Raw genomic sequence first — 27,367 nt, 5'->3', positions numbered from 1 at the left:
TCTTTTATAAAATGGAAAATATGGATTACTATGGATTACTATGCCAGCAAGTATTAAAATGCCTGGTAAGCAATAAAACACAGTACAAATGTGACTCATTTTATTATATAATGTTAATCAATTCATAGGAGTTGATATAAAGAGCTATTTTCCAGGTAGTTCACTTTTCTCCATTTCTCTTCTACATGCATCACCATTATCTTTATACTTTATTTTTAAATCTCAAAGTATAGGTGGTGTGCATTTCTCTAAAGCCAAGGCACCAAACTGTTGGCACAAATTCTGCCATTTTTATTCAATAAGGTTTATTTATGGATATCTAATCATAAATTAAACTGGTAACATTCAGGAAGTAGTTAGCAATAATTTAATATGGCCCCTATTTACCGAGTTTAATATTTTTTCAAACTGGGTGAGTCATCTTTTAGATGCAATGTCTTATTAACCCTAACTAACAAGTCTGATTTTTCAGTGACTCCAATTTTCAATGAAATCCAACATTAAGTATCAAAATTGTACTGTGAAAAAACAAATAAGCATGTTTATACATACATATGTTTTTATCCTCAATGAATTTATACTCTGGTTAAAGAAGCAAGACATAAACAAGTAATGTCATTTCCTGCTTTGCAGACAAAATAGGAACCCCTCTGATAGCTAACTGTGGGGGTTCCTAGAGTCAAATGCACAGGCTCACTAACATCTCTGTACCCATCCATTCCTTCTGCCTCCTTGTTTCCAGGAGAGCTATGCTCTTCCAGGCCGAGACCTATTCCCTCACTTTTAGACTCCACACTTAACTACCTTTCAGGACTCTTAAACCATCAATTACCCTTTACTCTCTCCCTACTATATAGTCCTTTATAGCTCACCTCTCAATTGGATCAGATTTTATATCACACTCAGAGCTCCTAAACAGATGAGATTCCTATCCTAACCAGGTGAGAAAGAAAGCTAGAAAGCCTACATGTCGGTGACTGGCCAGGGGCTGCTGGAGTAAGGCATGTGACTGAATAGTCCCTTCACTACACAAGGGACTACTACAGGAAGCAAGTGAGTATAAAATTCCAGCCAGTATTCCACTAGCCAAGCCATGTGCTCAAGAGAAAGGGTACCTCTTGTTAAGTTGCAAAGGCACCATATGGGTTAGGGGTGGCCCCATGAATATCAGCCATTTAGGCAAAGCAGCAATCCATGTGTCACCCAGGACACATTCTGCCCCTGTGCTTTCCCATACCCAACTCATAATCAGATCTTTTTTATTTTACCTGCTAAATCTTTCTCAGACCCACCCAATTCTGCTTACAGCCGGACCACACCACACTAGATCAAATCGCTACCACCTCTCACCTGGACTATGCAACGGTCTTCCCCTTCCAGGCCTTCCAATCGATGCACGTGGTGCAACCAGAGTAACTCCTTCCCATTGCTCTTGGGGTACAGACCAAGCTCTCCCAGTGTAGCCGAAGAACCTTTGGGCAAGAAGACCCCGGCCCAAGCTTGCCTTCCTCAGGTGAGTCTTTCTACATCTTCTGAACTAAGTTAAATGTCTCTGTTACCCACTCCATGACATCACCTACTGCTCCTTTTTTTCAAGCAATTATTACAGCTGTACTTTCACAGGTTTGTGTGGTTATTTGGCCCACTGTCCCCCAGCCTTGGGCGCCTGGTATAACTGTGTTCCCCCCTGCATCCCCAACACTCATCATGGTGCCCAGCCTACAGGTATACATGAATACTTTTTTGGATTAATAAATAAAATACAAAACAATGAATTCTATAGCTAATACCTTGGGAAGAGTAACACAAAATATATGACATGAGTACTGAGGAAACTCAAACAAGGGAGGAATTTTTCTGTGAGTAGGTTTAACAACAGGAATGTTCTTTTAAAGGGGCAGGGGGAGCATCAAGGGAAGAAAGCCCTAAGATGGCATAAGTCAGAGAATGGCACAAGTGGAGCTGGGCCACACTGGAGAGGAACAAAATAACTGGACGAAAGAAAGGGTGCAAGCAGAGGGCCTTGAAAGATTAAGAGAAAGTTTTACACTGTGGATCCAGGAACTGAGGCATGGTTAAATCGAGATTCACCTGGCAGAGCGAAGTTGTATCTGACTTCACTCAGGGAGAGGTAGGAGTTTATGAGCTGTTTCAGAGATGCAGCAGCAGAACAGACCAGGCTTGGTAACTGGCTCGATGAAGGGAAGGTGGGCAGTTTAGGCAATTAAAATCCAAAGCAGCAGCCAAGATGATCCCAGGATGGGAGGGCTATTTGTTGGCAGGACAGTCCTTCCATAAAGGGGTGGGACAAGATCATGGATCCGCTTGTATTCACAGACAGAAATTAACATTAATTTTACAATGTGGCTAAACAAAATGAGAGAGTTTCATGGTTCCAGTTACTGAAGTATCACGAATTTGGTTTTCGATTGGGTGGTGGGAGGACAGTAGAAAATGAAAGCACAAGTAGTCTTCTGTTTTTGTTTTGTTTTTTTCTTTCATTTTCATTTCCTATCCATAACCCTACCTTGACCAATAAGAGGAAGAGAAAGCAATGAATTTTAACATGTTCTTACCCAGGCCTTTCATTCTGGTGCCATGACCAATCACTAGTCAAAGGCATTTTACAGAAGAATTAAGAGATATGCACCTGGGGAAGTGAAATGGGTATAAAATTTCAGTTTTATAAGAGATATGGAGATGATGCTGGTGATGGATGCATAACATTATGAATATGCATTTAGTATCACTGAACTGTACACTTAAAAATGGTTAAGATGTGTATTTTACCGCAGTAAGAAAAAGGAAGGGGGAGGAGAAAGAGAGAGACACGCACATTCTCTGCAGAAGATGGTTGCAGTGGTGGCCCAATACGTTGGGCTTCCCTGGAGTATTCCCTCTCACACTGCCTGGCCATGTAACTTGCTTTGGCCAGAGAGACAATAGCAAACTTCAGGCAAACAGACCTGAAGAGTGCTTGAGCACCAGAGTTGCCTTCTTTTCTGCCACCATGTCAATAAGCCTAGGCCAATCTGCTGGAATGTGTGGCGCGCTCTTGCTTGCTCGCTCGCTCTCACAGGCAAACATACGGCCCCAGCTAACTATCAGCCACCAGCTGACCACAGATGCAGGGGTGAGTCCAGCTGAAACTAATCCAAACTGCCAACCCACAAAAAAAGTATGTACTAAATAGATGGCTTCTCTTTTAAGCCACCAAGTTTCAGGGTAGTTTGTTACACAGCAAAAGATAACTAATAAGATTCACTAAGAGAATGAGGCTATATGTCCCTAAGAATATATGCAAATTCTTTGTCACTTTTGCATTTTATTCACCAGCAACTGGAAAGCTATAACTGGGAAAAGACTGGTGTAAGAGATTTTGCTTTTAAGTTTACAACCAAGATCACAGTCTCCACCTTCTCACTTTATTGCTTAATGGTCTTGGCATTAAAAGCTTTATTTACTTAAGAGACTACATAGATTCCAGTTGTTCTGTAAAGTCGGAAAGGACAGTCAGAGAAAACCAAAACAAGAGCTATAAGACACAACTTGTGGTATGAATACAATAACTACATTTACACCAAAGTAAAAATTAGGAGGGATACCTAGTCTAAAAAGAAAGAATATCTAAAATAAGAATATCCTATATTTTCCAGATTATATACACACCACATAGAGAAAATTAGTATTGGCCGGGCGCGGTGGCTCAAGCCTGTAATCCCAGCACTTTGGGAGGCCGAGACGGGCGGATCACGAGGTCAGGAGATCGAGACCATCCTGGCTAACATGGTGAAACCCCATCTCTACTAAAAAATACAAAAAAACTAGCCAGGCGAGGTGGCGGGCACCTGTAGTCCCAGCTACTCGGGAGGCTGAGGCAGGAGAATGGCATAAACTCGGGAGGCGGAGCTTGCAGTGAGCTGAGATCCGGCCACTGCACTCCAGCCCGGGCGACAGAGCGAGACTCCGTCTCAAAAAAAAAAAATAAAAGAAAATTAGTATTAAAGCAGAAGAAAAAGTAATTAACATTTAGTAAGTGCTCCCTATGGAAAAGGCACTGCACTAGGGGCTTTGCATCATACACCCTCTCACCCACCCACACACCACCTGCCCCCATATAACCCTCACAACTATGCCTGAATATTATCTGCCTATATTTTGTAAATGAGGAAACCAAAAGCAATTAAGTGACTCTTCCCAAATCACAAAACTAGTGAGTGGAGGAGCTGGTATTTGATTCTAGGTCCCACTGCTTTTAAGGTCCATGTTTTTTCTCTATTTTGTTCTATCATACCTCCAGAAAACATCACTGCAGGGAGGCACAGCCTCCACTCCTCATGACTGTGCAGAGCACAACGCCAGAACTTAAGGACTGGCACTGGGTGCAGAAAACAACCGTACATCAAGACACATGTGCCCTACAGAAAAATTAAACAAGCCACAATGATGATGCCTTCCTCTCACCAAAAAGAGTGCAGGATAAACTTTTCAAGATCTCCAGGAAGGTTAAAAATATTTAATAGGTTCACATGGAACTGTTACTAAACCAGATACCTTTCAAACCAACAGTGTTTTTTCCTTACCCAAGCCTACCTTTCTAAATAAAATTCACTCTTTAAAAATTGTAATTGTCTGATAAAAAGGTGTCCAACAAAAGAATATCAGGAAATATTTCCATTATATAAGGTAGACAGTTACACAAAAGGAAGAACTATGATACGATAAAGTAATCCACACTGTAATGACTATTTGTGGAGAGGCCACAATTAACGTTCAGGTAAGGAATGCCCTTTCCATTAAAACTAGCGAATCCCATCTGTCCTAACCAAACATCCAAGTATAACTATCTAGAAAAACAGAGGCAAAAATAATCCACCTAACCTTAAGGACTTACACTAATTTTGGGAAACAAAAGGGATAGTCCACAAATAAAGATACTGATTATAGACTTTCCACAAATGAATGAATCCATGTGACTGAAAAGACTGGTGATCTGTGCCAGGATCTCTTCTACCATGATGACCATTTACTGAGGACTTTACTGCAAACTCGGTACTACACAACCTGGGAACATTTTACACACAGCTCTCTCTTGGAAACAGAGACTAAACTGTGGCTGCTGCTCACCAAGATGTATCAGTTGTGAATCTTTTTTTAAAAACTGTACCTATAGTCTGCTGAGTTGGTCAGATTGTTGCTACCTGTTACTTTCACATAACAGATTCTGAATCGCATCAAGTATAAGTCAGCATGTATCTTGTATTCACTTTCCTTCAGATTACTTTCCAACTCAAACATAATGTTATCACAACCTCACTCAGCTCAAAACCTGAGACAGAATTCAAATGAGCAGCCTGTGCTCTGTGAGCAGCGTGCCACTTGTGAGAAGCACCGTGCTCTGAGGCAGTGACAACCTGCCAAAGCTGTACCCCTGATGCCTCACTGCCATCACTGTCCTTGTTGCACTTACAGTGTGTGTGTCTGGCACTGGGCCCTCTTCAGAACTTAAGTCGCTTTCCCAAGATACTATGGTACAGTGAGGAGTCTAAATTAGAACCAGGTTCTAACTGCAGGATCCACTCTTAATTGTTAGGTTATACTGCCTCCAATGGCTGCCAACAGCAGATCTGGCATTAGAAAGCTGCATGCTGATAGACCATGTGACTGGCTAAATGGGCACCAGCCGGCACCCAACCAGGCAGGACTTTTAGGTTGCTACCTAAAATGAGCAACATCATAGTTGCTACCAACTATTCAGTCACCTGACATGGCATCATCTCATTGTGTTAGGCCAAATGCAGTAATCTTCCATGGTGCTGATGCCTTGGGGCTTAATATTGTCTTTATCTTCTAGTTTGGACTGAGATATGGATGAAATCTTAGTTCTTGTGAGGTCAGTACACTCTCAACATAGCATCAGCTGACAAGCTCCACAACCTGTTAAGTAACATACACCTACTCCAGAACAATCACCGGCAGTTATAATTATTCTAAGATGGTAAGCTTCTAGAAATGTCCCAGACATTTTGTGAAAGTAAAAAGCTGCCAATATGGTTAGAAAGAGCCTAAGGCAAGCAATCACCAAGTACTAATTTAGTATTTAGTTTCATTCATAATGATCTTCTAAAATTTGGCTGTTTGGAATTTAAAATATTTCCATAGAAAGAATCTCAAGTTGCCAGGCACAGGGGCTCACGCCTATAATCCCAGTACTTTGGGAGGCCAAGGTGGGCAGATCACCTGAGGTCGGGAGTTCGAGAGCAGCCTAGCAGCCTAACCAACATGGAGAAACCCCATTCCTACTAAAAGACAAAATTAGCCAGGCATGGTGGCGCATGCCTTTACTCCCAGCTACTTGGGAGGCTGAGGCAAGAGAATCACTTGAACTCGGGAGGGTGTGGTGAGCCGAGATCTCGCCATTGCACTCCAGCCTGGGCAACAAAAGCAAAACTCCATCTCGAAAAAGAAAGAAAGAGAAAGAAAGGGGCGGGGGGAGGGAGGGAGAGAGAGAGAGAGAGAGAAAGAGAAAGAGAGAGAGAGAGAAAGAAAAAGAAAGAGAAAGAGAGAGAGAAAGAGAGAAAGAGAGAGAGAGAGAGAGAAAGAGAGAAAGAGAGAGAGAGAGAGAAAGAAAGAAAGAAAGAAAGAAAGAAAGAAAGAAAGAAAGAGAATGAATTTCAAGTCATCAAACAACAAACAAGAAAAAACAATGCCATCTAATCCGTTATGCAGGTGAGAGCAGAATGTGACGGATGACACGTGAAGTCAGGGAGCATGGGGTAGAAATGTAGATGGACTACAAACTCCTTAAGGTCTTGCCCTATTTATTATAATTTTCTACAGCTTCTACCACCTCATGCAAGAGTACCGACAGGCTCTAGGGAAGGAAATAGAGCAGCTACAGTATATTCCATAGCAATGGGACAGACAATGAGCTGGTTCTGAAACAGGCTACTCCAGGATTTTTTAAAAAAAGACATTTTTAAGTGAAATGTAATAAATAGGACCTATCACATTATCCTGGCTCCCTCTAGGTGATTAGAAACAAAACAGTTAAATCATCAGTGTTTGAAATCATTTCACTTCTTCTGGATGATCACATAATTTGTTGGTGACATTAAGATATTGGATTATATCACCTAAGACGAATAAATCTATGGAACAAAATAGATATGCCATTGTCATCTCATACAAAGCATAGCTCCTACACTTCATTATATCTTAAATCCACGCTGCCATGTTAAAACCACTCCATATTTAACCACATGACACATGGGGAAATTTAGAAAACTCTGACCAAGATACCACCAGCAAAATGTTCTATAGGTAGTTGCCACAATCATACTTTCACAATATTTTATTTTAAATATGCTAATATCTAATTGCTCTCAAGTTGCATACCGTTCACTATAACACCAAGAAATGTGTTATGTACCATGTTGAATGCTTCATTGTCGGCCGGGGCAGTGGCCCACACCTGTAATCCCGCCTCTTTAGGAGGATCACCTGAGCCACACGGTGAAACCCCATCTCTCCAAATATACAAACTAGCCAGGCATGGTGGTATGTGCGGATAGTCCCAGCTACTCTGGAGGCTGAGGTGGAAGGATGACTTGAGCCCAGGAGGTGAAGGTTGCAGTGAGCTGTGATTGTGCCACTGCACTCCAGCCTGTGAGACAGACCAAGACCCTGCCTCAAAAAGAAAGAAAAGAAAAAGAAAGAAGAAATGAGAAGTCAAGTCATACTACTAGACACCAAGGCTCTGCAAATCTTTACACGGCTCACTTCCATGTTCTCTTTAGTAAGAAACAAAGCAAGCCTTAACAATATTAACTATAGTTCAATTCAGTGAATGTTTGGTATAAAATATGCCAGGCATTGAGGAAGGGACTATCAGCTACCTTATTTATAAGCAAGAAAACAGGAACAGATTATCTGCCCAAGATCCCAAAGGCAGAGAGTACTTTGAACCCAGGCAGTCTAACTCCAGAGCCCTTGCCTCTAACCTTTACGCCGTATTACCTCCTCCAACCTCTAATTATATATTTGAGAAATCTTTAAATTGCCATCATTTTATATGAAATTATTCTTTCCTATGGCTGGTGGAGGAGGAATCTCTGACATCATTATAATTGGTCCACCTACCCTATATTCTTCCTGTATTGGCCTCACCCTAACTGATGCAAAAATCCTCTCAAATTATCCTCGATACAGAAAGGTAAAGGGGGTCTTTCCCTGCTTTGAATTGCTGAGTAATTTGATTTTAAATTTCTGACAAACAGGAACCATTCATTTTCCAACTTTTGCTTATGTACAAGGTAAGTGAAGCTTAGAGTGCATACTCAAATACTTGATAATTGTCAAGTTAGGCTGTAAGTGGTTAGCAGTACATTTCTTATTTTACCGTGTTTTAATAGATTTTTGGCATCACTCCTGTGGAACAGTCTTGGTGACACTGTTTAATGGTACCCAGTGTGTTGACAGCAGTCTGGCAGATTAACACTATAAAAAGTTGACCACTGTTTACATTCGGCCCAGTAGCTGAGGAGGGTCATGTTCAAACACCTAACTCATGAGTGCGCCTATGCTGTACTCTACGTGCTGTGCACAACATAAGGAGCAAGATCAGAGGTGGCACCACGTGTGATTAAAGTGGCATACATAGCTGGGACATCTTTTTGCTAAAGATTAAAGTCCAATTTCAGATGCATTCAGGTGAGTTTCCTTTTTGTTCCATACACCAAATTGAAAAATATAAGTGACTGCAAACTGACATTTTTGTGTTTTTTTTAACTACTAGATTTCATCAATTCCATGACCTTTTTTTTGGTATTTCAATGTATCAGAAATAGAACACATCTTACTACTGACACCATCTTAAATTTAATGCAATACAGTAATAAAATGAAGTTGCATATATTCTGGATTCTATGGTTTTCAAGTCTTATGTTACCAACAACCCATTTATTAATAATTTTGGGAACACTGTTAACAATTTGTCTCTGTTTTTCCTTTTCTTATCCTCCTCTGTTTGCTATAGAAGATATAATAATGTTTGAGTGTAAATTAAAGGTAACATAACTTCAAGGAGACAAAAACTTTGAAGCTATTTTATTATAAGTGCAAAGCTATTGCCCTCCTGTGAAGAAAATATAGCCTGAAAGCTTTTCCAGGCTGTCTGCAGCTCAAATGTGTTTCCTCTATGAGAAAGATACAATTCCAAGGTGAAAGAGCCCAGATGTTAAAGTCTTCCTACTAACCTACACCAACTAACTCCAAGACAGAATAAGCTGTTTAACTTCAGTTCAAAAGTCTCAAGAGGCTTCTCTTCAACCTCCCAAATATCAAAATCATGCTCACATATTTAAACAATTAGGTGAGATGCACAGAAGTTACCACTAAATAGGTCTGAAATCTGAGTGCTAAATATGCAGCTAATATTAATCAAATTCAGATTTCACCTACAGAAAATTTTTAAAACTTATTCTTATGTTCCTTGATTTCAGGAAACTTTAAAAAAAAAAAAGTGGGGGAGGTTCCAATTAAACTTAACTTACTGTAAAACAAAATTTCTTTGGGATTAAAAAAAGAAGCCAAAACTGCCAAGCAATCTAGAAAAGGAAAAAAAAAAACACACACACACAAAATTTGAAAGTATTGTTTCAGATGTATCACTGGTTAAAATTATGGAAAATTATGGTACCTAAAAAAAGATTTCTCTGCCTATACCACAAAATTACTGAAAACCTGTCAGAGTCCTTCCTTCCATATACAGTATCAGAGAGTTTGAGTTTTACAATCCTTTCAGTATAAAATTTAGAATATTTAAAAAGTGGAAAGACTGAAGTTTAAAAAAAAAACTACCTGCAATCCAAATAATTAACATTAGTTGTGGGCTAATGATGCAACAAGCACTGTTGGAGCATTACTGTACTTATTGGACTGTTACTGCTCCCATGTCACAGTTGAAGAAACTGAGTCTTAGATCAATCAAGTAATTGGCCTGTGGTCTTGGAGCTAGTAAGTCATATAGAACTAATAAGTCACTATCCAAGGTCACACAGTTAGTTAAGTGGTCAGGAAGATTCAAACCACATCTGTTTAACTGTGGAATCGTAGCTTTTAACTAAGTGAAACTGCCAATCCCTGAAACTAATAATTTTTAAATTGATATATTTCCCCTAGTCTTTTCTTATGTTTATAATTTAACTTGTATTGTTGTAGACACCTGGTCATAGAAATATTTAAAAAATTAAAAAGTAAAAATGTAATTTGTATAAAACTATTCATGATACAGTTAATATGTTCTTTTGTACTCTTTTAAGCTTCGTATTTTTCAAAAACATGATTTTCAGTGCCTGCATGATATTCTAGCATGACTGTAACATAAATTTAACCATTCTCAGTTTTTCAATGTCAAAAAGAAATGCTTTGGCTTATAACAGTTGACTGGATTTTCCATTTTTCCTTGGGATAGATGACTGATACAACAGGAATGGCCATTTGTAAAGATCTTTATACACACAGTCTCTACTTTCTTTACAAAAAAAAAAAAGTTTATACTTATGAAACTTCAGGCAACAGTGAGTGTGCAGGTCTCACCATATTCTAGCAGCATAAAAAATATTTTAAAGTCTTAGCTAATTTAATAAGGGGGAGAAGTTTATCATTTTAATTTAATTTGCATTTTTAAATTATTCCATAATTTGGAAATGTTTGTGGTTATTGACAATTACATTTTCTTTCTATACATTACCTACTTATATCCTTGGCTGCTTTTCTTTCAGACTGCAATTGTTTCTCTGTTGTATTCTCTCACAGAACATGTTGATGTGCCTTTTTAATAGACCCATACACAAGTATTAGAGTTGTTTAAGCATAAAACATGAGACAATGCTTCCCAACGTTACAACACACACATCCCAAAGAAAGGTCAAGTATGCTAAAATGATAAACTTCAATTTCTAGTACCTGCATTTCTGTAGCCCTCTTGTGCTATTATCATTGTACTATTTTTATTCTGAAAGTATAATACTAATATCAAATTGACATATTATTCTGACTGTACCCAATGTTATAAGGATATTTATAAAAACAATGTCAAATTATATGCTTCAAAATCATTTTTATAAGAAGTTTATTTTAAAACTTGTTTTTAATTGTTAGATACCTATTTTCTTGACCTGTAAGTTGCAGACGTTTGCCAGTGGAGTAGCTTTATTTCTAAACCTGTCTAAGGTGATCTTTTTATACATCTCTCCCTGCTCAAATGTTTCCCATTTTGGATCAAATCTAAGTTTCAAATGTCAACCTTACTTCTCTTGAAAGGAGGCTTTCTAAGCTATTCTTCGTTCCATGCCAGGCCTTGTGGAGCAGCTCCTTGTCCCTGTTCCCTACACCCTGAAAGTCCATGGCTGCATCTTTTCCTCTCTCAGTCCATTTTCCCTGGCTAGCCAAAGCTCTACCACCTCCTGGTTGGGCTATTTCAACAGCCTCTGACTTTTTGCCTCTAGTTTCTCTTCAACTGCAATCCATCACATGTTGCCAAACTAACCTTTCAACTCCATTTCCATCACATAATATAAGTCAGAATCTCACTCAGTCCAAGCTTCCAATTTCACCATTGCTCAACCTCTCCCTACCTATCCAACCTGCTGCCCCTCTCCTCAGGGCAGGCTAACTGATCTTCCTTGAGTCCCAGAAGACTGGTCCTTGAATTAAATGTTGAGGTGGGGAGGGGACAGAAGGTGGCAGTGGCTGTGCTGCTCTCCCTGGGGGCCACAGCTCCTGCAAAGCTGCCCTCCCAGGAGGACACCAGCGACAAAGGGCTCCTGCCCTGGTCCTTGAAGGATGTTCTGGACTGGCCACCTGCTCCCTGCCAGGACCCTTGGCTGACAGCCTCTCCATGATTGTTTTCACATTATCACTCAGTTCCTCTAACTTATCAAAGGAGAGGGCAAGTCACGCTTCCTGATTTCTTTCTCCACTATACAATGACTATACCACATCACACCTTCTTAGCACTTAATTACAGACTGTGCTGTCCTGTTCCACAGGGTCGTAAGTGTGTTAACCTGCTCTACCTAGCTAGGAGTAACATTTTTAGTATCTCCCACAGAGCTTAACAAAGCCATAATCTCACATCTGCACACCTTCACACATTAAAGTTATACCGACAAGTTAGTAGCAACAGCCTAAAGATGTGCCTGTTCATAGTTCTTATTTATCTTCGAAAAAAGTTAATAAAGTAACATTTTTCACCAGGCACATCTACATTTCCAAAAGCCAAAAAGATTTTGTAATAAGTCTCACACCAAAATTGCCATTTGCTCTTTAGAGATGTAAATCTGAAAACATTATCGAATTCTTTCCTTGTCGTTAGTGGCCATGCCTTTGCATTCATTAAAGTCCTTAGAATTGCCATGGTCATGGTTCTTATGTAAAAGTTCACGCTTATGAGTTTGGATAGGCCCAGTTTTCTGAAACCCACCGAGGGCCCACTGGCAAAGCAGGTGACTGCTCTGATGCTTGCGCCACCAAATGTGCCACCAAATGTCATACCACCCATGGTGCTGGTATAACACTCTACAGGACAGTTCCCCAGGGGGCTCACAGGAGCAAGCAGCTCCTCCCCAAAAGGCCTTCAGCTGCTAGTTGAATCACTTTCCCTCGGATATAACATTATACTATTGACATTGTTGTGCTAACCTACAAAAGTACTGGGCTAACCCACAGTGTCCCACCAGTGCCTAACCATAATAACACTACCATGGGAAAATGTGTTCCAATCAGATGCCAGGAATGTGGTAATGAGTTTGAGGAGGCCAGAATAACTCACCTCCTCTCCCCACCCACATTCTAATCCAGCTAGGAGAGGGCCAAGCAGGGGCCAGCACCTCTGTCGCAGAGGAGGCCAAGGAAGAACAGGCCACAGGCACAGAGCAACCTTGCCCTGCCAAAGACAGGGAACCTGGACACTAAACTGTTGGGGCTCAGCAGCAACAGAGACCTTGCCTGTGGAAGGCACCCCACAAGCACTGCCAGAGGAGCAGAATTGGAGGGGGGACCCTCTCTCTGCAGGTGCCCCAAGGAGGGCTGAGCGGCAGAAGCAATGGGGTGGTAAGGTCTGAAGGGCGCAGCACACAGACAGGGACTTGTTCCACAGGGGAGCAGGAAGGAAGCAAGGAAAGGCTCTCCCTAACATGGGTCTTTGCTGTACTCTCCCCACCTATGCAAGTTTACAGTGACCATAATGGCCTAGTAGGCCTAGGACTGCACTCTGACCACCAAGGGGGTGTTGGGGAGGGCACAACATAATGGAAGGAACAAGGATGCCAACAGTCCAGGACACAGGAAGTGGAGTCCGAAGCAGCCCATCAGCTGGGCCACCAGGACCTGATACCACCAGAGCAGACTCGCAGACTTGCAGTGCAGAGCCTAAGTTCAAGAGAAAGGGCTGGGCTTGAAGTTTCACACTTTTGTTTCGTGCTTTTGAAGGAAGAAGTTGTTACGATGACATCGGTTTTAAACAGATTGGGAACATTAAGGATAGCAGTTCGGGGGAGACATAAGAAATAAGAATACAGACGTAGAAGTTAGTAGAAAATGAGGCTGCTGTGGGCCTGAACTAGACCCAGAGGATGCCAGGATCAAACCCCTGAGAACAGGTTATATTTAGGGGGTAGGAAGAAAAGGAATAAGGAACTGAGGCAGCATGGAAGGGAAAGCTTAGGACCCTAATGATGCCTTCAGCCAAGGTCCAGGACAACCTGAGGCGTCAGGAAGAGGAGTGGTCAGTATGGCCTCTATCCAAAAGGGAGGGGAATGGGGGGAAGGGCCAGGAAAAAAGCTGCTTTATGTGCTTCCTTTATGCCTTTCATATAAGCATCCTGTCTTACACAAAATTATGCTAACAAGTCCTCCAAGAAAACACTAACCCACTCACTAAATTACGTTTTAAGATGATTCTCATTTTAAATGTATTATATGCCCGTGGAAATAACACTGGCTTGAAATGGTTGCCCCAAAATAGTTACTGTAGCTTAACAAATCTATTAGTTTTGCAGACATCTACCATTTAAACCAGAACTACACACAGAACAAGCTTTTAATTACTCAGTGGTAGAAATGAAAATAAAATTTAACAAATAAATACAAAGCAATCGATCTTCTACCCTTTTAGCGCCACCTTTAAAGACTATGATTTCAAACTCTTGATCGGTCATCCATCTTCACCTTTACAGTAACTGGTGTGTCAAACAGCAGCCACATTCATTCAATTACGTGTAAGAGAATAACATTACTTTCAATATTCCAAAATACATTGTAAGAATTTTTGCAATTCTTATAACATGAATGATGGACAAACATATATTCCTTGCCATTTTCTAAATTTTTCGTATTTCCGAAGTACATTCATTACATAACACATTGGTCTAAGCACATTGCTTCGTAAGTTTCAGAGTACATCAGACGTACCTTGATAAAAATTCAGATTCTAGATGACCCAGGGAGATTTAATTCAATAAATCTGGTGTGGAATTGAGGAATCTACATTTTTAACAAGCACTCTAAGTGACTGTGTAATTCTAACTCCCAATAAATATCTATTTTTTCAGTCATTCTAAGCTTACCAGATAAACTTTTTACAAATTCCACAGGGTCTTTAAAACAATCTAAAACAAACCCATTTTATGGGTTTCTTGGAGAAAACAGGTAAGAAAGTTACCTCAGTCCAGCTCACCATTCTAATCTTCCTTAAAGACCAATGGATGCATTATTTCTGCAAAACAACTCTGTACCTTCTCAATCCCAGCACTGTGAGAGGCCGAGGCGGGTGGATCAGCTGAAGTGAGGAGTTCAAGACCAGCCTGGCCAACATAGCGAAACCCCGTCTCTACTAAAAATATAAAAATGAGCCAGGAGTGGTGGCACAACCTGTAATCCCAGCTACTCGGGAGGCTGAGGCACACCAGGAGGTGGAGGCAGCAGTGAGCCGAGATCACGCCACTGCACTCCAGCCTGGGAGACAGAGCAACACTCCATCTCACAAAAAAAAAAAAAAAAAGAAAGAAGAAGAAGAAGAAAGAAAAGGAAGAAGGAAGAAAAGGAAGAAGGAAGAAGGAAGAAGGAAGAAGGAAGAAGGAAGGAGGAAGGAGGAAGAAGGAAGAAGGAGGAGAAGGAGAAGAAGAAGAAGAAGAAGAATGATGCCAATGACATGGGCAGCTCCCTGAGTCCTGGAAATACTGAGCTGCAGAAAGTGACAGGGAGTCATTGACTGTCAACCATTCTGCTAGGTACAGCCTGGGTATTGCGCCACTCCTATAGCCCAACCATTCACCACACTGAGACAACAGTAAACCAACAACACAAATGAACATTGTGGTGCTACGGCAGTACTGCCTGCCAGCCAGCAATTCAGCTACAGCAGTATCACCACCTGTGCGCTCCACAGTGTGGGGAAATTACTTGTGTCCTTGAATTGTGTCCTTATTAATGTATTTGACAGCATATAAGACAGTTCTGCTTATCCTGCCGGCCTTCAGCAGCTAAATGGAAGGCTCTCAGCACCCCAGCGTAGCCACAAAGTTCCCTATAAAACTGGAGGTTTGCTTCATACACCAGCCCAGATGTTTATTTTTATTCTTGTTTTTTAATAAGTGGGAACCTTGAAAAGTTAACATACTAAATCTGGTGATAAACACAGCTCTGAAAATTAACACAATTAAGACATATATTAAAATATTAAGTGCACCAAAAATAGCAAAATTTACATTTTAGGTGGAGGCTTATACTGAAGCTAGTCTACAGTTTATTCAATTGTGAAAAGAAAAAAAGTATAAACATATACAAAATCCAAAAATATACCATCACAGACTATTTGTATGGGAGAAAGCAGTATTAAGACATGGGATTTTTGTTAATCCCCTGGCAAAGGAATATCCATCCACCCTACAAGACTACTGATTTATATTTGAACTCTATACCTATTTGAGAATATGACTGGGCGTATGACTGTGGAAGACAGTCTGTTGTCCTGTGTGTTCACAGAAGCAGTATGCAAACATTTCATGGAGGCTGCATATTCACATAAGTTAACGCAAATACGAATAACAAGTACTGTGATCTAGAGCCAAGTAGTATCCTGAGTTTTTTCGAAGGCAACTCTAGTCCTGTGCAGTGAGATAAAGATGCGAAGTGAACTACATCTTGGATAAACATTGAGAGAAACTTTGAGGAAGTCAATTCTGCAATAAGCTGAATACTTTGATGTCGGCTACGTCTTAGACTGATAAGTGAAAACAGGGTTGGAGCACTAGTAAGTCTTGTAACAAGCATGTGTCTTTCAGGTTGAAAGTGTCTGCCATTGATAAGATACAACATTTGAGGAAAGAGCCCTCACTGACTATAATCTGTTAACAGACACCGTTCAGCCTCTCGATTTTTCTCCAGGAGCTGGTGCTAGAAAGTGCAGGTGTGTAAGATCATGACATTTGTTGTTCCTATCCTTCTAAGACCTAGGTTATTTTGATGGGACTATCCAAAGTAATTTCTGCAGAGCAGTTAATGCTACAGGCTGTTAAATGAGCCTGTCTTGCTTTGAATCCCAACACCACTCATTAAAAGCTATGATCTTAGACAAATTTATTAAACAACCTCCTCACCTGTAACATAGCAATTATTGTTCCTACCTCAGCATTTTGACTAATCCTACTTTAGGATTCAGTAAAAATAGTTCATGTAAATAGTTTAGCAAAATGCTGACACAAACTCTATGCTCCACAAATGTTAGTTACTGACATCAACCCCTTGGAGTCACTGTTCTTTTAAAACTTTTGATATTGATACAGTTGCAAACTTGCAGTAAAGTTAGAATAGTACAAGGATCTCCCATAAATCCACACTTATCAGTTATTTACTTTTTGTGTCATTTATTTTGTTATCCCAAGTCATTTTCAAGTAAAGACATAGAATAGAATAAAATGAAAATCGTCTATACTCCATCTCTTCCATTTCCCTGCCAATCTGGGTAGCAGTAAGATTCTAAGTAGGCTACCTCAGAGCCTTCCCTTTCCTACAAAACATTCTTATGTTCTAGTTGCTACTCACATCCCTGCCCCCAACCCAAACCTACTCCCATTTCAGATACCATCTTGTCTCCTCTTTACATAGTAAAGAGAACTTGGGGGGAAGGAGCTGAGGAATCAGAGGTTCTGAGATTTGAGAATCTGGAGTTTCTATAGATTTTGAGAACACCCCATGGCCTCTGGTCTAAATCAGAAAAACATAATATCAAAGAGCTGATCAAACATGCCCACAACACTGATCATCTAGCCACCATGTTTGGAGAATTGTAGATTTGGGACAAAAAAGAAATGACTGTTTCACTAGAAGGACAGCCATAACTCTGGTAGGAGATGAACATCTTCATGACGAGATGAAGAAGCGCTCCCTCAAACCTGTCACTTTTAGTACCTGGGATATCTGAGTCAACTCTATATATATAATCAACAAGAGAATTAGGAAAATAACATCCGGTTGCACTGATGGACAAAGGTACATAACGATGTTATTTTCAAATGTCTTCTCCTGAAGAAAAATGAAAACTGTGTAGCCAGTCACCGTCTTGGGCCACTCATTCTTGTCCGGTCATCTGTAGAATTATGATTTGAAGGACTTTTTAAACCAAAAGTAAAATCAATACATATGATTTGATAAGTTCAATGATTAAACTGAACTAATAAAAATAGTAACTACTCAATAAATATGCCATATGCTATACCAAATGTGTTAGGTAGAGTATCTCACTTAATCTTCACCATAACTCTGGGCAGTTGGGAGAATTTATTATATCCATTTTTATGATTCACACCTGATCTGACATCAAAACTCAAATTCTCAGCCACCTCAGAAGGAAACCTCCACAAGAACAACCCTTCTCCATGTGAGAAGAAGGGCCTTAAGTGCGAAAGGCAAGGACCTGGTCACTTTAGGTACGAAGACATATCGTGACATATGGCCCCACAACTACAGCAGGCACCAACAAAGAAAGTACAGAAAAAAATAGCCTGGGCTGGTAAAACATAGCAATAGGCAGCATCACAGCATGGCATGGGTATTTTTAACACACCTTTGTCTATTAAGACGGCAACAATGCAAGCTCCCGAGCTGGTCTAGGTGACAAGAGCAGCACGATGGTTATGAACTCAGACTGTGGAGTCTAGCTAATCTGGATTCAAATTCCTCCTCCACCACGTGCTAGAAATGTATGGCCCAGGTAATTTAAGTTCTCATCCCTTTTAGTCTCCTCATCTGTAAAATGGGAATAATAATTCTACCTATTAGAGTTGCTCTGATGAGGAAATGAAATGATCCACGACAACACTCAGCTGAGAACCCAGCTGGAAATAACAGCCGGTCATTATGGTTATTACTGTTATTTTTAATATTGTTTCATTATTTCTGCACTATTTTACTTGATTGGCCCAACACATATTTAAGGGTGGGGTACACTGTTAATCAAGATTTTGAAATTCTTAGGATGAGCATACACGACTTTTCTTGCAAGATTGGTACACTTGCAATTAGTGAAAGCAAAATTTCAAGCACAAACAAGGCCAAGTATACAAGAACATAAAACACTGTAACAGAGACTTTTAAAAAATTATTTAAGGACGTGGGCTTAACAATTTCAATATAGTGCCAGTTCTAACCATAAATAATTGCTAGGCTTATACACTTCAAAATACATCACCAACTGAGGTATTTTTTTTATCATATTCCTGTGCTCAAACTGATTTTATTATTCACTTAGTATGCTAGCAAGCACTGCCTTGGAAACTAAAGGCATGCTTTTAATTCTTCAAGGGACTTCTCACTATTTGACTGCTTAGTATTATGTTAAACATGTTTAATAGTTTTTAGGTGTGTTGAAATAATATGCACATTTGCTAATTATGTTTTAAATATCAACAGAGCAGATTTCTAAAATGTTTATGTAACAGGGCACAACGGTGCATGCCAGTAATCCCAGCTACTTGGGAGGCTGAGGCAGGAACAGCCTTTGAACTCAAGAATTAGAATCCAGCCTGGACAATATTGTGAGACTCCATCTCGAAACTGAAACAAAACGAAAATGGATAATAAACAAAATGTTTGTGGTTTCTTTCAAAATGATGAAAAGAGGAGACAGCGGCCTCTAATAAGTTAAAGTAGTTCCCCAAACTTGCTGCAGAACTAGAGGGAAAATTAACCACTAAGGCCCCATGTATGCTTTTTTAGACATACTGCAAATATGGTATAGAAACCTGACTGTTTTCCATTGAGGATACTAGGGAAGTAGGTGATGTGTCCAAACTAACACGTGTCTAATTCCATGCCTTTCCCTACACAAAGGCTGAGTGTGGAAACTCAGGTCGCATACGGTTCCTGCTCAGCAGCAGGTGGCTATTTGCCCAACCTCATCCTGATAAAATACATCGTGGAAAACTCAAATCCACCACATGACCTCTGCTGCCTCCTCGGGCACTGCAGATACCAGGAGAGAAGGCAGGCCCCAAAAAAGCTTCCCCTCTATTCCTCCATCAAAGCCACATCCACAGGAGCCTGTGTGCGCCTTTCCATTCAATGTCTACACCTCTTAGTAACAATCTCTTACACCCTAAGAACACACTGCTGGCCGGACCTAATGACAGAATGTATTTTAAAGGTTTTTTTGTTTTTTTTTTTTTAATTGCAAGTTGAACAAATAGTATTAGATACAAATTGCCACAGAGTAGTTGGCACAAGCCCATCTGAAGCTGAAGTTAGTGCACCAAGTTTTCCTGCCATTCCACACATGGAAACATTACAATTTCTCCTGAATTTAAACGTATTCAAATCATCACTCAAAACTCCTGCAGGTGAAGGCAAACTTTCACATGAAGCATGTCCCTACAACCAAGGCAAGACAGAAAGGAACCCAGAGGACTTGACTGAGTCACAATGGCCACCAAAAAGGCCCATGAGGAACACACAATGACAATAAAAGTATCTTTGAAACAGATCCCTAATTAAAGACACTGAGTCCCAGGAAGGTTATCTTTATGCATACAAGAACAAAATCTGATCTATAACAAAACAGATAACATTATCACCCATATTAGCTGGCAAACACAAAAATACAAATACTTCCCTAAAAAAAGCTTCAAAATTAATGTTCCAGATTTTCATAATTTATCTTATATAATATTAAAGTCAGCAATTCAGAAGCTTTTCTGGGTGTAACAGCATCACTCATTTGCCACCAGTAACCATGCTGTACAATCTACTTTTTATAATAATTGAACAAAGTAACTTTGAAGGTAATTTACTTATTAAACTGGTTTATACATATACTCCACTAAAAACCAGGTAAGTATTCTGATCAACACTGGTATTCTTCTCCACATCTATTTAAATAATGTATTCACTCCTACCTTGCCTCTGTATGACTACAACCATCTTCTAAAATACAACTCTCTCCGAGGGAGACTGCAGCCCTGAGAACATGGGGGACCTGCCAGCCACATATCGGGAACCCAAAGACCTTGCCCTAATATGTGACTAGCAACAGAAAGCAGCCTCCATAAGCGGAGATATAGAAGAAGAAAATGTGCCAAGGTCTGGTTACCACAGGATTCTATGCTTAACCTGGAATGAGCAAACTCCTACAAAGTGCTATGTATCAGGCAAGTAACAAGCAAAGTGCTATGTGTTCAGCAAGTAAAGCTTCCCTCCCGTCTCCCATTTCACTGAACCCATTCACATTCCTTGATGGACTCCCCACATGCCAATATCTTTTGGTTAAAGCTAGCAGATTATTTTTTTTTTAAGTTCTGGAATATCACTAGCAATGCAAAGGATAAAACAATGTTATCATGGTCCATTATCAGCTACCGCAATCATATGCTACAAGAACTCATGAGCTTCCTTCTCAAATCTTCAGCAAAGCTGATTCCTGCCTCTGTGAATAGCATCAGCAGCCAACCAGCCAAGCAGGGAACACGCTAGAAACCTATATGCCCTGAGATCTCCCTCTTGAAAGCGCATCTATCCCCAAGTCCTGTTCATTCAAACTGTTAAACATCTCTCAAATCTGTCCATTTCTCTCCATTCCCAAGGCCACCACCAATCTAGTCCAAATCATTGTCATTTCCTCATCCCACAGACCACAACAAAAGCAGGCAGGACATTGTCTCCAACCTATTGTCCTCTCTGCACCCACCAATTCAATCTTCTTCAAAACACAACTCTGCTTGTGTCGAACACTGCTTAACGTTCATCAGTGGTTCCTATTGCTTTTTTCAAAAATCCCAAATTTGATATCCTGAAAGCCCTGACCAAGTTGGATACTGCCTACCTCGAGTCTCATCTTGCAGTTCTTTGAGTGCCTCAAACACACAGCCTCCCTGCAGGTGAGGGGCACTGCCTGAAGTGCCCTCACCCCTTCTTCTACCATCATTCAGATGGCAATGCTAAAGCCACTTCCTAAGGGGTAATACCCCACCCAACTGACCGAATCCCCAAGTCCCAAGCTCTCATACCTCCTGGCACCCGCTGCATCACACTTATGACCTTAAGGTAGCCCGTTTTTGTGGGAGTTTACCATTTCCTCTCATGTCATCACTATATTGCCAATTCATAGCATTGCATCTTTCAGGTTGCAGGTACCCAACAAACAGCTGAATCAATGAGCAAAACCACAGATGAAACAGGAAGACTAATCACAGTCCAGATTCTGTGGCCATGAAAACCAATCCTGACGTGCACAGAGGAACCAAGGCTCAAAGGGTCACTTTAAAAAGTGCCTTAGATTGCACATTAGCATAAACAAACAAGCCTGAGAGTGAACCAGCCTTTACTGCCAAGTTATGTTTCCTCATAAATATCTACATTATTTTTTACTTTTAAAAAGATATTTCTAAGTTTCAAAGTAAAAGCAGAACAGAAACCCCCAAAAAATCCTCCTCTGAAAAAACAATCACGTTTGCAGTCAGTCACCTAACATTAGTTAAAAAGCAACAGGAATCTAGTTATGGTGATCAATACATGCATCTAAAGTGAAAACAGTTACCAAATCTTGAAGTAATTATCTCTGCATTTTTCTAACTGGATAATCATAGTTTAAAAAATAAAACCTCCAAAAACAGAAGCAAATTATTGTTGGTTTAGGAACACCTTTAAGAGCTATGTTGTCCTATGCTGTAGGATTCTAAAGCCAGAAGGTACCTTTGAGTCAGAACATGAGCAAGAGCTGTACTCTCACAGAGCCAACAAAGACAAGGCCAGCATCCCTCCTGCACCGGCACCATGCTAGGCACTAGGAAGACAACTGTAACTGAGATAAGCTCTGCAACGGTAGGTGGCCAGTCAGAGGCAGTTCATTTAATTAATCTCTCTGGGCTTTACTTTCTTAATCTGTAAAATGAGAAAGTTCAATTAGCTCTCTAAGGTCCTCACACTCTAAATATCCAATGATTCTCTAATGAGTATAAAATGAATTTTTATTTGACAATATCATTACAACTTCCTGTTTCTATTTCTTTTTTATATGCAGATGTGATTTCATTTAAAATTTTTAATATATTGATAAAAGTAAAATACGGACACATAGTCAGTGTTTTAAATTACCTTCCCAGTTCTTAACAACCACCATAATCAGCTATGGACTTCTGCCATCACTGCAACCTGAGTGATACCCAAATTGAAATAAATCATTCTGTCTTTGTATTTTTTGTAGAAAAACCAAGTGATTATTGATTTTCAATTTCTTTTCTATTTTAAAATCATTCACCTTTGAATGTCAACAATTTTTTTAAGACTAAATAAAGTTTTATAGATAAAGGGGAAAATTTTATCTCCTGAACTAATGAAACTATAGTGGTTCTGGAAACCTGTCTAGAAAAATGCCAAATTCTGAATTTCCAATCGCATGAAAAGAATGCATTTTTTTTAAGACACACAAATATGAACACATGGGTGACCAAGACAACTGAAAGGGTCCCATAGAGCCAATATATTCCTGACATCATCTTAGTATCACCTAAGATGTTCCTTCTCCACCCTTTTCGGTGAATTTAGCTATGTGACTATGTGCTTACTACTTATATGTAGAAATCATTTGCTGAAAAAGAATCACTGTCTTACAAAGGTGAAGTTTTAAGAGCCATTTGCTCAGACCTGACTAAACATTTTTATTCTTGCAATGCCATATTTATATTAGATGTTTCTAAGATGGCCATGGTGTCTGCTATCAAACCCAAAAGGTTGTATTTAGTTAATGAAAGATGAAAGATATCTATTACTTATAAGTTTATCTTAAAAATCAAATGTGAATATTTGTTTACCTATAGAACTCTCTCTGAGACAGTACACTCCCTGAGGGAAAGTACTGCCTTTTATTGTTTTAACCATGGAAGGCTTGCCAAGGTTTGCTGAATCAAAATTAACTAAAGGCATAGTGACTGTGTGGCAAGCAAACTTTTTCAAGCATGTGGAACACAATGCTGTAATATTAGGTTTGAGAGAACTACACTAACTCGGCACTTACATTGCTTTTATGGGTTACACAGCAGGCACGCAGAAGCATTTACAGTATATTCTCTCATAACAAAATATTCCTGCTATTTTGACCTAACTGCTTAAAAACTATAACGTTACTGACTTCGCATCTGTATGAAGAAACGGTTGTAATATTTCCTTGATGTTACTGTATTATAAAGGAACTCTTCATGGTATTCATTTTAACTCAATAAAAGTAAGGCTAACCTAGAAGACTCATTATGAAAAAAGTTTGGGAAATGTTTCTGTAAGTTGAACTGATGAAAAACTAGACCAAATACTGGCGAATCTATGAAAGTACTATTTTAAAACTAAGTTACTGAATACATTGTTATAAATTTGACTTCTGTATTTTCAACTTGGGAAAAAAAGTTAATTATTTCCTCGAAAGAGGAAAATAATATTTGGGTTTTTAAACATCACCTCTACAACCATTCTATCATTCCTCTATTCTGCCTTCTATGTTAAGACATACAAAAGAAAGTAATTTTTTTAAAAAAAACCTAATTTAAAACTAAGGCCATTGATTAAATGAATATAACAATTTAAAATTCATATACCAGTCTTTTAAAAGTATAATTTATTTCTTATCTGAAAACTCATTTGAATCTCGAAAGCATAAACCCAGGATACAATTCATCATGGTTCAATTTAGTGACTCGCACAGGAGAAAAAATTAGAAAATATAAAGAGAATAAAACCCACAGTGCTAGAAAACAATCCCAATTCTTGAGTGCCAAGATGAGGAAATTCACCTGTTACAAGCCTGACAAAAATCCATTATGTCCTTTTATCAGCAGATTACCAAAAAAGAGAAAATGCCAGATTTCCACTATTGGGCAAAATAAGAAAATTTACCTTCCGAAATTTGCTAGCAGCTCAAGCCCTTACCCATTTCCAAATTATTTTACTTTATAACTTTTTTCCACGAGACAGATTTTTCAGGGAAAATAAACTTTTCCTGAGCAAACTGGAAGACATAAAATGTCTCCTACTTATCACCTAGAAAGGCAAATCAAGTCCTACTCCATGCCCCAAGCATCTAGCTTTCAGCCTCTTTATTATCATTGTCAATGAATGGGCCCCAGTCAAATGAAAGCTGCCATTTTAGGGTAAAGACTGGAGGGCTTCTGTTGTGCAACAGCAAGACAAAAACACTGCGCGACAGATGTACTCTGGGGGCTGGGAGAAGGATTCAACTTCGTAAAATCACTGCTCAAGTTATTTCTGAAATAGGAATTACCTAGTACTTAGACATTACTGCAATCTAAACGTAATTATAACTGGGATAAATCAGGTACCAATGCTGCTAAGGTCACAGTCACTAAGATATTTTTTGACATCGTTAGACAAGATCAGTGAAGAAATGAAGACACGTATTTTGTTTCCTCTTTGCTACGTATACTGAGTACTCCCTCCCTTACCGAAAGAGAATTGGGGTGAAATAACACTCAACCCTTTAGAAAGGTATCGCGCACTGCAAAGACGGCTTAAATTAAAATTTTTAGAAAATAAAAAATTAGGGCCTCACGAAATCCTTTAAAAATAAATTAAGACATGTAATGTATTCCACAAATTAAGCCCCCAAAAGAGACACTTTTTAAGATAACTTATTTAAATCGATTGCTAGATAATATACAATGGGAAACTAAAAAGTATACTTAGCAAGTGGAGCGCTGGATAGTGTATCTAATTCTAGCAATTCAAAAGGAAACTCTCTCCATGTGGGTTGCTACTTTTCTTTTGTCCATTGTCTGTTCAGAAGAGGGGGGAAAAAACTAGTTTAAACCAAGGCGTGAACAGTCTCTAAAAGTGACCTCCAGGAAAAGAGTCCGACCCATAGCAGGAGCACTCTCCGCGCCGCTCGCTCCACGGGGGCGCTCACAAAGCGGGCGGCCGGCCGGGAGTTTGGGGTGCGCTCCCACGGCTCCGGGCCCCTCGAAGCAGAGCCATCCGGAGAAAGGCGGCTCGGTAATGATGGCTGCTCGGGGCCGGCGGCTCCTTCCCCAGAGCCTCCCGACCAGCGCCCCCACCCCCGCCCGGGATCCGCCGCCACCCCCCCTCCCCCGCGACCTCGCCAGCCCCGCGCCGCCGCGCCCGCCCAGCACCGCAGCCCAGCCGGTGCCCGCGCCCCCGCCCGAGCCCCGCGCCCCCAGCGAGCCCAATCCCCGGTGCGAACCAAACAAACAACGCGTTCCCCACCGCCCTCCTTTCCTCTCCCCGCTGACCGCTTGGCCTCCAGCCACCTCGGCCGTTCACGCTCCAAGCCGCGGCTCTCCGCGAGAGCAGAGCGCACCCGGGTCACCTCGGGGGCCACCTGGTGACCCCCCCCACCGGCGCTGACCCCCGGCGGGCTGGGGGGCGGGGGAGCCGAGTTGCGTTGGGAGGTTAAAGTCGCTATTATGCAGCTGCCGCCGCCGGCGGCCCGGCCAGCTCGGCAAGGTGGGGTCCCCTCCTTGCCGCGCCTCCCGGCGCTCGCCCCGGCCCCGCTCCCTTTCTTCTCCTCCTCGCGCACTTAGGAGCCGCCGGGGAGCCCCAAGAGCCCCCAACTCCGGGCTCACAACTCCGCGCCCGCGACCGGCACTGGCTGGGCTCGGGACGCCTCCCGCGCCGCGTGTTCGCGCTGCCCCCGCCCCACGCGGCGCCCCGCGCACTTTCCCCGCCGCCGACCCACCTCGGTCGGTGGCGGTCCCCGCGCGGGCTGGCGCCGCCGCGCCGGGAGGGACGCACTTTGTTCGCGCCGGTGCGGCCGCCGCTCCCGACCAGCGCGGCGTGGTCTGTCCGGAGCGGGGGGCGGGGGCGGGAGGCGGGGGTCGCCGCCGTCCCCGAGCCGCCGCCGCCGCTGCTCAGCCGCCCCGCGCCCGCGCGCCCATCGCCCGCTCGCACTTGAGTTGGAGCCCAACTTTTCCTCCTTCCTTTTTCTCTCGAATGGAGCCGGCAACTCGTGCTCGGCGCCGGCGGGAGGAAACGCGCTCGCGCTCCCCCGCGCGCAGACACGCTCCCTCCTGTCCCCCCCACCCCCCCCCCCCACGCCGGCAGCACAACAAAAAGCCATTTACATGCGAGGAAGTGACCCTCGGCCACACCGCGCGCCCCCGCCGCCGCCGGCCCCGCGGACGCAGGCAAAAGTTGGGGCGCCGGGCGGCGCTCGGGGCGCGGGTTCGGGCCCCGCGGGCGGCGACGCTGGCGACACCGCGCGGGCGGCGCTGCGCTCCTGCGCTGGCCCCGGCCCCCTCCCGCCCTCGCCCCTCGCCCCTCGCCCCGCACACGCCCAACTCCTCGATCCCAACTCCTCGCGCGGCCCCGGCCCGGAGCGATTTCCTGCTGCCGCCGCCGCCGCCCCTCCCGGGGGCGCAGGGTGAACTCTCGCGCTTACCGGGTCGGTCGGGCTCCTCCGCTGCCTAGTGCCGAGGGGAAAACAAAACGCAGAGCGGGCTCCGGAGTTGGCTCGGCAGCTGCGGCCAGGGGGCTGAATCCACGGGCACGGAGTTGGCCGGGGGCGAACGGGGCTCTGGTGAGTTTCAGGGTCTCCGGGTCCCCGGGCCGCCTCCTCCGCGGCGCTCCTTTGTGTAATTTCACTCGATTCAAGTTTAATCCGATAGTTCCCGAGCACGAGCGCGTCCGCACCACCACGGCTCAACCCCCGCGCCGCCGCCGCTGCCGCCGCCGCTGCCGCCGCCGCCGCCGCCGCCGCTGCTGAGGCAGCCGTAGACTTTAGAGCCCCGGTCCAGCGCCCGCCGCCGGCGCCGCGCCCCCGCCCAGAGAGGGGCGCCCCGAGCCCGGGCCCCGC

General features: G+C 42.2%; 1 protein-coding gene across 1 annotated transcript in view; it reads right to left on the bottom strand.

The window, feature by feature from the left end:
* Positions 1–27,309, bottom strand: part of CHD7 (chromodomain helicase DNA binding protein 7) — a 188,602-nt gene extending 161,293 nt beyond the window's left edge. The window contains exon 1 of the mRNA XM_025394664.1: positions 26,954–27,309. The gene's annotated coding sequence lies outside the window, so the exon portion shown is untranslated. The remainder of the gene's footprint in view (positions 1–26,953) is intronic.
* Positions 27,310–27,367: the final 58 nt, after the last annotated feature.

The sequence above is a fragment of the Theropithecus gelada genome, chromosome 8 (assembly GCF_003255815.1).
Source record: "Theropithecus gelada isolate Dixy chromosome 8, Tgel_1.0, whole genome shotgun sequence".
NCBI lineage: Eukaryota > Metazoa > Chordata > Mammalia > Primates > Cercopithecidae > Theropithecus > Theropithecus gelada.
Note: the sequence above shows the minus strand (reverse complement) of the source record. Positions and strands in the feature narration are given on the sequence as shown.